Below are 12445 nucleotides of genomic sequence, written 5' to 3' on the forward strand. Positions count from 1 at the left end.
CAAGTTTTGTTGCACAAGGAGAAGTCTGTTGAGAAAATGGATGAGCAAATCAGTTGTCCAGTGTCTGTATCTTGCTCTTCTCTCAGGCCAGGTCTCCTCTAGCTTTAAGAATTGTATGGAAGAGGAAAAGCTGGCAGGCAAACCTGACTACTCAAGGATGTAAAAAGCAACACTTCTATTAAAGGCAGAATTGAGAACCAGTGTGGTATTATTATTATTTATTGCATCCTACCCCCCCCCCCAAACTCAATGTGGTGTATATGGTTTTCTCTACCCTCTACGTTTAATCTCCCAAACAAGCCTGTGAGGCAGGCTGAGAAGCGGAGAGTGGCCACCCAGTGAATTTCATGGTCGAGTGGGAATTTGAACCCTGGCCTCCTAGGCCACTCTGACCATTACACCACACTGTTGTTGTGGAGTGTCAGAATAGGACCAAGGAGAGATGCAATCAGGACCTCCCTCAGCAGTGATCACTGGCCAGTCATTGCATCTTGGCCTAACCTATCTCACAGAGCTGTTGTCAGAAGTAGCTCACCAGGTGGGTCAGAACTACTACAACAGCTTCCAGGCAGGTGGGGGATCACCACTTTTGCTTCTAGCCATGTCCATTACTGGTGTGTGGCCTCTGGAAGGTTCCTGAAGGGAATAGGGTTCTCAGACAGGGAAAAAAGAGTCTCATCCCTGCATTACAGAGCTTGTTTCTGAAGCTTTGCTTAGAGCTGATCTGTGTCTCTTCTGCAACTTTAAGCAGCAGACAAGGGAATGAGGCGATGCTAGGAAAATGAATAAGGTGCATGTTATTCCCTAACAGGTCCATCCTGTTCCCTGTCCTTGAAGGCAGTTTGTCTAGCCCAGGGTTTACCGATCATGCCTCTCAAGAAGAGAGCCTATGGGCAACAATGGAGTCTGTTGGTGCCAAAGACTTCTACAGGAGAGTATGGCCAGTGAGTCCAAGCTTTCCTATAAGCTTTTTGGGCTAAATCAGATGGTACCTCTCTGTGATCCATCCTACACCTTACAGGTCTGATCTAAGAAGAGTCTGCTAGACCAAGCCAATGGCTCATCAAGGCCAGCATCTCGTTCTCACGGCAGCCAACCAGATGCCTATGTGAAACGCAACAGCAGGACCAGAATGCAAGAGCACTCTCCTCATTTGTGATTTTCTGCAAATGATATTCAGAGGCATACAGTGGAACATAGCTATCAGCTGGCGTACCCTCCAACCTTTCTCCAATGAAAATAGGGACATGCTAAGGAAAAGCGGGACATTCTGGGATCAAATCAGATACCAGAACGACTTCTGTAAATCTGGGCTTGTCCCTGGGAAAAAGGGACACTCGGAGAATCTGAGCTAGTAACCCCTGATAGCCTATCTAGCTTTTTTTGTTGTCATCGTCTTCCAGTAAGAGCTGTAGGCAATCCTGCTCCACACTAGAACTGGTTATTGGAGTACAGCATGGCAGACTTTGATAAATGTAATAAAAAAAATTTCCTTCCAGTAGCACCTTAGAGACCAACTAAGTTTGTTCTTGGTATGAGCTTTCGTGTGCATGCACACTTCTTCAGAAACACTGAAACAGAAGTCACCAGACCCTTATATATAGTGCTCTCATGGGAATGGGTGATTGGCTGATAGGTGTGGTAAACCAGTTGACGACTGTTAATGACTGCAATTGGTCTTACAGGAAAAAGCAAGGGATGAGATAGCCAAAAATAGCTTTATCATGTATAATGAGATAAGAATCCAACGTCTCTATTCAGACCAGGTCTCTCCATTCCCACCACCCTTCTGAGTAATATCCCTCCCCACCCTCTCACTAAATATAAGGGTCTGGTGACTTCTGTTTCAGTGTATCTGAAGAAGTGTGCATGCACACAAAAGCTCATACCAAGAACAAACTTAGTTGGTCTCTAAGGTGCTACTGGAAGGATTTTTTGTTGTTGTTGTTTCGACTACAGCAGACCAACACGGCTACCTACCTGTAACTTTGATAAATGTAGTCTTGCTTGGTTTATGTGGCCACTCAAGTTGGTCCTTCTCAGCACCAAGTGCGGCCAGAGACACTTAATATCATTGACCTCAGTTAATAATTACACCTATGGTCCCTTTGATCATTCACAGATACACAGGGTCTGTTTCATGGCTTCATAAATATTTACCAAAGTCATGAGGCTCTTTGTTTTGCTATCTGCCCTGCCCACGCTCATTGTTGCTAAGCATCAGCTTGAAGCGAGTAAGTGCCCATCTAATTGATCTATGCATGAAAGGAAGTGGCCTAGTTCATAAAAAAGATTGTTGTCTTTACATTCAGAGTCACTTCGCCACTCTTATTTCTTTTGTTTACTGAGTTGCTGGGAAATGGTGGGAAATGAGAAATGCAAGCAGTCTTGCTCTGGACATCTCGATACACTGGTGAAATGCATTGTTCTATGCGCAGGGAATTAGTTTAGGTCACACCCGCAGAACTTGCACCCACCAAGCTGAATACTGCCTGTCATGGATTCAGGTAGGTAGCCATGTTGGTCTGATGCAGTCAAAATAAATAAAAAATTTAAAAAATTGTCCAGTAGCACCTTAGAGACCAACTAAGTTTGTTCTGGATATAAGCTTTCATGTGCATGCACACTTCTTCAGATACACTGAAACAGAAGTCACCCCACCCCACCCTCCCATTATATATAAAGGTCTGGTCAGGTGACTTCTGTTTCAGTGTATCTGAAGAAGTGTGCATGCACACGAAAGCTTATACCCAGAACAAACTTAGCTGGTCTCTAAGGTGCTACTGCACAATTTTTTAAAAAATTTTATTTATTTTGTCAGCAGATCAATAAGCCATGGGTGTGGTCAAGAACTTTGCAGCCGACAGGACATGGCTTTTGCCTAAGGTTTGACAGGGTCTGCCAGCCATTTTTAGGTCCATTGGTCGATTTCACTTGGGTATAATTTGCAAGAGCACTGCCATGCTTTTGTGCTGCTCCCATTCATTTCAACAACTAAAGGAGTGGGATCATATCTCAGTGATAGAACATAAACCCAACATTATTGAGTTGTTCCCGTTTTTGTTTTTATTATTTATGTTGTGTTTTTATATTGTGATTTTATGTTGTGTATAGGGCGGTATACAAACTATCTTCATCATCATCATCATCATCATCCTCTTAAAAAAATACATAATAGGGATTTGGGGAAAATTCAATTAGATTCACAATTTGAACCAACCTAATCATGAAATAATACCAAAACAGGAACACAACTCTCCTTTGAGAGAAATGTGCATGTTAGAAGAAAGTGTGCATTAAAATGTATAGTGAAAAATTAAGTCAGCATCTTGTTCTCACAATGGCTAATCAGATGCCTATGGGAAGCCCACCAACGGGGCATGAGCACAACAGCAGTCTTGAGACATACACAAATATACAAATATCTACCACATCATCCCTAACCGTGCGCTCTCAAAGAACTCAAAAAGTGAAACAGTGCTTACATTTGCAGAGAACTTATGTTTGAAGGCAACAGTCCTCACTGTTCATCCTCAATGTATGGCTTTCTAAGACTTAGCACCCCTTAACATGCTTGCCGCATTTAGCATGGCCACACAAATATTACATTGCATGTGTCACACTATATGTAGGCTATCCTGGTCAGTTTGGCAGCTAGGGTTATGGTATCTGGGCCACTACAAAACATGACTGCTCTACAACAGGTCAGATAGCATTGGCTTTCCTGTGAAGGTAGCCATGCAATACTACTTATAAGGAACCACACTAGTGGGTATGTTTGCCTTTCCTATATTTCCCCATTCTTACTGAAACAACTCATTATTTTTTTCAGATTCCTCGTTGAAATAAGCTGTTCCCTTGAATGGGCAATTTTAACTTAATGGTCAACATTTGCGTACCCCCAAAGGAATACAATCTCTTATTCTGGGAGGCAAGGCTGCTGGAGACTGCACAACTGGCTATGTGGTGAGTTATGTGTATATGAGCATTTAGGGAAGAGAAGATGAGACGGACTTTATGGGGAAACATTATGGTGTTAAAGGGGAGTGTAGCATTTCCATATGAGAAAATGTCTAGAGACAGTTTAGATAGCTGGAAAGCAAGTGGTGAATTGTTGTATTGGGAATAATATTAGGGTAGTCTGCTGTGCTAATTTATTGAGCTACAGTGCTCCTTTAACTGCCTGGGTTGTTTGGTTCCCCCACAAGGAAACTCATGGGAGGTAGGAGCAAACCTTTAATACTTAGGAATATATATTTAAAAAAGAAAGAAAGAAAAACAAAATGAACTTCAAATCCACCTTGAGAGAAATACAGTTAATTGGCGTTTCCCTCCTTGAACGTGTGAGCAGATGGAGGTTGAGGTTGAGTGGGGTGCAGTTTACAGACATCACAATCAGAATTTAATCCAGTACAATTACAAAATGTTAGGTGGGAGATGGACGTTTAGAATAAAAAGTTGACAACTCCAGAGCATTTTCACTTGAAAGTTGTGATAAGTTCAAATATATCCAGCTTGGGGAAAAGTTCCCATATCGGAAAGTTTGCTTTATTTAGTTAAAAGTAGGTATATATTTGAAGCTAACACACTGAATGGAATACAGTATTTTTGCAGGATGCTAAAGTGGTCGGGATACTTTAGAGAACAAAGTTGGATAGATTTTTTTAAAAAACTAGGGCTTTGGAGGAATCTCTTGGATGCTCAACAGCTTCCAAAGGAACATACTCTTCCATTTCCTACTTTTTATTCCAAGTGTTCTGGTCAAATGCTAATTTCATTGAGCTAATGATAGAGCACAAAGTTACTTTGCCCTAGCCCACCCCCCCATACCTCATCTACAAATGCAGACCCTGATCAGGATGAGATCAATGGGATAAATCAATTAAATGCCACCAGTATCAGTTAACACAACTAATTTTTCCTGAAGGGGCTTAGCCAGGGGAGAGAGTGGACTTTTAGGGACTCCCAGGATTCATCCCCTGGCCCACATTGGCGTAACATGCAGCCACAAGCTACGTCCATGTGCCTCATCACTCCCTATAGGGGAAAGGCTGATGGTTGGTGGTAGAGCATCTGAAGACCCATGTTCAGCCCCCCAACATCTGCAGGTAGGGTTGGGAATGTCCCTTGCTTGAAACCCTGGAGAGCCACTGCCAGTCAGTGTACCGTTGAGTGTACAAAGCCAGATATACCAATGGTCTGCTTCAGTACAAGGCAGTTTCCTGTGTCCCCTGCCAACATCCACCAATTTGCCCCCTGCACACACTGCAGCAGGCAGGGGAATGTGGAAGCGAAGGCAGAGAGAAACACCTAGAAATCTGCAAGGTAAAATTTGCAGGGGGAGGAAAGAGAAACCCTGCACCTCCAAAGCATTTCCCCTTCAGCCTACTGACAGCTCGCTTTGTCCATCACCTCCCTTACACCAGCTCATGTTTTTCACACAGCCTGTCAACTGGAAGAATGCCATCTTCTCAACGTGCTGCCAAAGGCTTCCCAACAACTGGCTACCTTGACTATTAACCAGCAAATTGCCTAATGTAAGAAGAGTCCTGCTGGGTCAAGCCACAGGCCTCTCTCACCCAGCCATGGCCAACCGGAGGAGTGCTGGAAGCCCAGGAGCACAATAGCAGCATCACAATGTTCTAATGCAAGGGTAGCCAACATGGTGCTCTCCAAACGTTGTAAACTACACCTCCCATAATCCTTGACCATTGGCTATACTGAATGAGGACAATGTCAGTTGTAGTCCAAAACACGTGGAGGACATCACGTTGACTGTCATTGTTATAATGTGTGATCGGCCAACAGAGCAGGAGAAATCAAGGTTAGCACATATCCCCGCAGAAGCAGGAGTACAACTGTTCATTAATCCATTGAATTTATATTCTGCCTATGAAACAGGTAGTGAAAACAAATGCACATTGGTTGGATTTTGCTGCCTCCATTCTCCCGCTTCTTGACACTTGGAGCCATTATAAAAAATTCCAGGAAGAGGCAGGAACTTGCTGTCTAACCCTATGACCATCTGCTGGGATCTGCTCCTTGGTTTGTGAGCAAGAAAGCAAATTCACACTGTTCTCCCAGCAGCTGAACGTTTACATGTGGAACACCGAGGAACCAGAGCTGGCAGGAAATAATAGTTTCCCTTTGTTCATGGTGTTTACTCCAAGCCTCTGCATTTCAGACAGAAATGCCATAAGGAGATGCAACGTGGCGTATAGTGCTTAGAGCGTTGGACTAGGACCAGGGAAAGGCAGGTTCAAATCCCTGCTCTGCCATGAAGCTCAGTTTGGTTGACTTTGGGCTTGTCACTATCTGTCAACTTAGCCTACCCCACAGGCTTCTTATGGGGATAAAATGCAGATGAGGGAACTATATACACTGCCTTGAGTTCATTGGGGAAAATATGGGATATAAGTGTAGCAAATAAATAAATGAATTTGCATGAAGTGAGGCCACCACCTTCTGGGGCCGCCTGTTTCCTGGCCAAACACTGCTTACTGTTAGGAAGATTCTGCTGATGCTTAGCTGAAATCAGTTTCCTTGACATCTCCACCTATTAGTTGTGCCCTCTGGAGCAACAGAGAGTAACATCTGCTCCATCTTCTGTGTCACAGCCCTTCAGATATTTGAAGAAAGCTATCAGGCTCATTGTTTTCAATGTCTGCTTTTAGAGTTACACAAATTCCTTAGCAAGGATTTATTATTCTTCAGACGCAGTTGGAGACTCTTATATGAAGTAATAGTGGTGGTTCCATCTTGAAGGCCCATAGGTATGATTAGCTGTTTTATAGCTGTTCCATGTATTCAAGGATTGCAGATCCAGATCTGCCCATCTGAACACTTTTTAATAGAACACTCTACCGACATATCTGTTGCTATAGCCCATGCAAAGGGAAATGAATTGTATGCATTTCTCATTTCCTGAGGGGCAATGAGGGGAAATGAAGGTCATAGGTGTCCTCTGCAAGCCTTTGTAGAGGATTTAGTAGAGTGTGAAAAGAGGAAAAGGAAGAAAGGGGTTAAAGAGTCATTGGCCTTGTCCATGGCTGCTGTTTTCATGGTGATGTAACTGACTTCCTGGATTGTCCTCTGGGTTTTTCCTGTACATTTTCAGCACAAATCATGCTTATGACAGTAGTATTTAATCTGTCAGAGATGAATTCTGCTTCAGCCTCTCTGGCGAGCTTTTCTATCTCCACAAGTTTGAGCTTGATCACTTGCCATTGAGATCTTTCCTTGATTCATATGGGGTGTGTTGCTGGGATCAGCCATGCCAAGGTGAGAGTCATATGTAAACAAATGAAACCTTCGTGTTTACATTTTGATCAAGGGACTTTATGGCTTAGCTGGAGCTGTGTCAGCAGTTGCCATGCGAGCTCTGTTGTGTTTGAAGAGGTCTTAGCAAAATTCTGAGAAGGGGTGTGGAACATTGACTTTAAAGTGCCATTGCGCCCTTCCCAAACCTTGAGGCACTGTGAACTCCAGGCTGTTTCCTAGCTGCGAGTCAGCTTCAAGGACTATTCCACTCCCTTGAATTTGTGAGAACTTTTGCTGCCAACAATGCACTGTGTTTATTGCTAGAAGTAGGGCAACACTGTTGGGGTCACAGCCAGCCTTCTTGGCTAAAAGCAGGGGTGGGGTAGCCTTTGGAGGTTGCTGGACTACAACCACCATAATTCCTGACCTTCGGTCATGTTGGTTGGGGAGTTGGAGTCCAGCAATAGCTGGAGGGCCTGACAGATCATCCTGGTCTACAGTTTCAGGATGAATTACTGGTGCAGAATACAATGGCCATGTTGCTCACTAGGACAAGTTGGTTTAAGCATATCACACTGATCCTGGCTTGACTGCATTGGCTGCCAATTAGCTTCCAGGCCCAATTCAAAGTGCTGGTTTTGACCTAAAAAGTCTTAAATGACGCAGGATCACAATACCTCAAAGACCACCTCTCTCCATAGGAACCAGACCCTGAGATCATCCTTTGAGGCCCTTCTTTGTGTGTCTCCTCCACAAGAGTCCACAGTGTGGCAACTCGAGAACGGGCCTTTTCTGCAATGGCTCCCCATTTGTGGAATGCTCTCCTCAGGGAGCTTTGGCTGGTGACTTTGACTACACCTTTAGGAGCCAGGTGAAAACGTTCCTTTTTAACCAGGCCTTTGGGTGATTAACACTGTATATCCCTTTTAAATGTGCTTGTGGGGGGGAATATGAGGGGGGACTATTGATTTGTTGTTGTTGTTGTTGTTGTTATCGTGCATTTGGTATTTTTATATTGTACTTTTAGGTTGAGAACCGTCCTGAGATCTGCTGATGAAGGGCAGTATACAAATTTAATAAATGATAATAACAACCCTAGTGAACCTAACAATGAGGCATAATGTCTCACTACAGTTCAACTCACTAAGCTCCACACATTACTTCTGCTATTCCAGATGGGCAGCTGTCTGAAGGACAGACTGTGAACGTGGCTTTTCTTAATCTTGGGCTATGAGAAATTAAGACCAACCTTGTAACTAACCCATACATAATGTAATGGGGAGCTGAGGATATGCTCCAGAGTTATGGAGCTCCAGAGTTATAGGGTGTTGTGGCATGTTTAAACTTTTAATTTCCCTCCCCATGTATATGAGACAGGCACCATCTTTGCTGTCTTTTGGGTACCTAATAAAGCTTTCTTCTTTTAACATGCCTTTTAAGTTGAGCTCTTCCCTAGTCTAAATCTGTATTGGAATTGTTTTTAAGATGTCTTCTTACTTGTTGTTTACCACCCTGGGCTCCTTTGGGAGGAGGGGCAGGGTAGAAATTTAATGAACGAATTAACAAATAAATAAATGCAGGCTGAGCTGGGTGGATATGCCAAGAGAAAGAGTGGAAAGGATGGCAACGTTTAGATATTGTCACAGGGAGGCAGATAGTGTTTCTAAGTCCAAGTAATGAATGAATAAATAAAGAACTTCTGGCCTAAATATAGATGTAGGGATCAGGTTCATGGGGCTCCATGATTTATAGTTTAACATCCGTTAATCAACAGAAAATATACACATACAACCTTGCATGTGGCGCACAAGTAGAAGATACTAAATGTTCCAGAATCACATTCCTTAGTATGAATGCATTGCTTTGAGGATAATTGGATTAACTAATGAAACTGAATTAAGACTAAATATGGCAGCATTGTTTATTTACCTAGATGTTCTTTCTACTGAATATCTTAAAGCCCACTCATTGATTCTGGAGCCTATGAAGCAAATGACCACAAATTACTTTTACAAATGGTTGTTTCCTCCCTCTTCCCCACCCCACTTTTTTTCCCCCTTAATGACTCTGTTAAGCAACTGCTATAGCCTCTGGAAATGAATCATTAGAGTGGTCCGGTAAGGACTGTGCCTGAACCTAGCCCAATGTGAGGCAGAGGGAGAAGCATTCTTGCAAAGCAGAGGATATGAAGCATGTTGATCTTATGCCATATGCTGTAATGTGGGACCAGCAGCTCATCTCTTAGGTGCAATTAGCTGGTCCATCGAGCACCTAATCTGGCCCTTCGGAAGGTAAGACAAGTTGATCAGCCATGACTTGCAAGCCAAGCTGCAGAAAGGGCTAGACGAGTTTGAAAAGGAAGCTAAGGAACAAGCCCCTCGGGGCTACAAATTCTGGATCTGAGACACAGCCGGAGTCAATGAAATGTTGCACCAGGGAGCCCTGCAATGGAATTGAGGAGAATGAGTGACTGATCTGAGAATGTTCCCACAGTCATCTCTGACAGCAACCCTCTATATAAAGGTTCAGCAATCCCCTATAAAGGTTACAGCATAAAGGTTACAGCATTAGGGTCTTAAAGAGGAAGAGGCAATATGCCAGAAGAGTAACATGATGGTACCATTTTGTGTAAACAGTTTAGAGATTTTTTAAAAATTGAGTGGCATATCTTCTATTATTATTGTTGTTGTTGTTGTTGTTGTTATTGTTGTTATACCACCCTTTATATAAAAATACAACACAAAACCACAAAATAAATATTAAAAACAAGAGCAACAACAACCTCAGGTGGGTGCCATTCAGGGACGTCTTTACCATTGGGCGTAGTGGTGTGGCGAGCCAGGGCGCCAAGCAGTGGAGGGCGCCAAGCAGACAGTCCAGGGAGAGTCCGGGGAGGGGAGAACGTGGAGGTAGGTGAGTGGGGGCTTGGTGCCTGCGCACCTCCAGCGCACATCGGAGGTGGGAAGGTTCTGGATGCTTTCCGCATTCTGGAACTCCGCTGGCTCTGCAACACACCACCTCCTTGGCTGCGTGGTGTGTGCTTACATCCCAAGCTCTGCGCATAATAAATGTCACTCTACCACCGCTCCCCCCATCCACTCTACCTCGAAAGATCCCCATGCTTGAGGCTACACGCTGCAACTGCTGCCCCCAGCGCCCCTCCCTCCTTCCCCTGCTTCTCAACCACCACAGAGCCTGCCTCCTCCTGCTGCCCCCACTACCTCTGCACTCCTTCACACGAACCGTGTTTCCTTCCCCTGCCTGATCCCCTCCCAGTCATGCTCTCTCCTCCCCCCCTTCCTCCCCAAGCAAGAACGGCAAGACTGCAGCTGAGTGCGCGCGCTTCTCTGCTGCGGCGACATGGATGGCCCAGCTCACTTCGCCCGTCCCTGCCTGGTCAAGACCTCCGCCTGCCTCCCGTGCCACCCCAATCGCACCCGGCTGCCCAGCCCCACACCATGATCCTGCCACGAGAGCCAATGCCTGGTTGTGTGTGAGCAGCACGAGGGCAGGAGCAGCCTTTCCTAAAAATGGTCAACAACTTTGGGGTCCCCCCCTAAGAAAGGTTGACAACCCTGGGAAAGGGGGGACGCCGGAGGGATCTTTGTACCATGGTGCTGGATATGCTTAAGACGGCACTGGTGCCATTGCCATTATAAGAGAACAAGGGAGGCATACATGGTGTGGGAATGTATAGAGGATGGAACTTCAGATTGGGGTGAAAATGAGAAATGAAGACATTTGTCCATCCTTAACAGTGAATGAAGATTTCAGTAGCTGCTTTTCAACTTAGCAACGACAACTCTCTTCCTCCGACGATCCAGTGTGTTCAGTAACAGAGCTGAAAGTGTAGTTATTGGCCTTCGTTTACACCCATGATACTAGAAGCTAGAAAGTTCCAGTGGTGTGTGGTCATTGGACAAAGGAGACTAGGCTAGTCCCCTAAATGTTCCCCTGGTGCCTCCTTCCCAAAGCCCGGGAAGCTTCTGCCCAGCTTAGGGAGGGAGGTGTGAGGCTCCAGTGGGTCCAAGATCCATCCTGCCATCTTTCCAAAGCCCATCTGGCTTTTGGAAGGAGGCAGGAGGACTCCAGAATACTGTCAAAGCCCTGGCACCTTTTTCCCAAAGCCCGGGAAGCTTCTGACTGGCTTAGGAAGGGAGGCATGATGCTCACGTGCACAACATCAGGACATCACAATGTCACATGCATGACATAGCCCCCTATCCCCCTCACAAGCTGGCACCTCTGCCCCTAACAGTTCCCCTATGAAAATCAGCAGTTCAAAGATTTACCACATGGAGAGCTGTACACAGAATTGGTTGTTTCTGATACAGTGATACCTCGGGTTACTTACGCTTCAGGTTACATATGCTTCAGGTTACAGACTCTGCTAACCCAGAAATAGTACCTCGGGTTAAGAACTTTGCTTCAGAATGAGAACAGAAATTGTGCTCCGGTGGCGCGGCAGCAGTGGGAAGCCCCATTAGCTAAAGTGGTGCTTCAGGTTAAGAACAGTTTCAGGTTAAGAACAGACCTCCAGAACGAATTAAGGTAAGTACTTAACCCGAGGTACCACTGTACTCAGAAATGAGCTTTAACTCCTACCTGCAACATTTTATTTTACTGTATGAAAGCATTTCTTCCCACCCCCTCAACACATTTTATTTAACAAATTTTCAAAACTTTAAAAAAGGGGGGACCCCAAAAGAATACAGAAACAACAAGTGAAGAGAGCGACAAAACAGAATGTTTCACAACATTCCTGACAAATTCAGTCTTTCTAAACTTATTCTAGTTCGGGATTTGCGTCAACCAGTGTCTAGAATTGTCATAGAATCATAGAATCATAGAATCATAGAGTTGGAAGAGACCACAAGGGCCATCGAGTCCAACCCCCTGCCAAGCAGGAAACACCATCAGAGCACTCCTGACATATGGTTGTCAAGCCTCTGCTTAAAGACCTCCAAAGAAGGAGACTCCACCACACTCCTTGGCAGCAAATTCCACTGTCGAACAGCTCTTACTGTCAGGAAGTTCTTCCTAATGTTTAGGTGGAATCTTTTTTCTTGTAGTTTGGAACCACTGCTCCGTGTCCGCTTCTCTGGAGCAGCAGAAAACAACCTTTTTCCCTCCTCTATGTGACATCCTTTTATATATTTCAACATGGCTATCATATCACCCCTTA

General features: G+C 44.6%; 1 long non-coding RNA gene across 1 annotated transcript in view; it reads right to left on the reverse strand.

Moving 5' to 3' along the window:
* Positions 1-1492: 1492 nt before the first annotated feature.
* LOC309338159 overlaps positions 1493-12445 on the reverse strand; it is a 599378-nt gene continuing 588425 nt past the window's right edge. Inside the window, exon 3 of the long non-coding RNA XR_014154771.1 lies at positions 1493-1560. This is a non-coding gene — a long non-coding RNA (uncharacterized lncRNA). The remainder of the gene's footprint in view (positions 1561-12445) is intronic.

This window comes from Podarcis erhardii, assembly GCF_964252035.2.
Source record: "Podarcis erhardii genome assembly, chromosome: 3".
Lineage (NCBI taxonomy): Eukaryota > Metazoa > Chordata > Lepidosauria > Squamata > Lacertidae > Podarcis > Podarcis erhardii.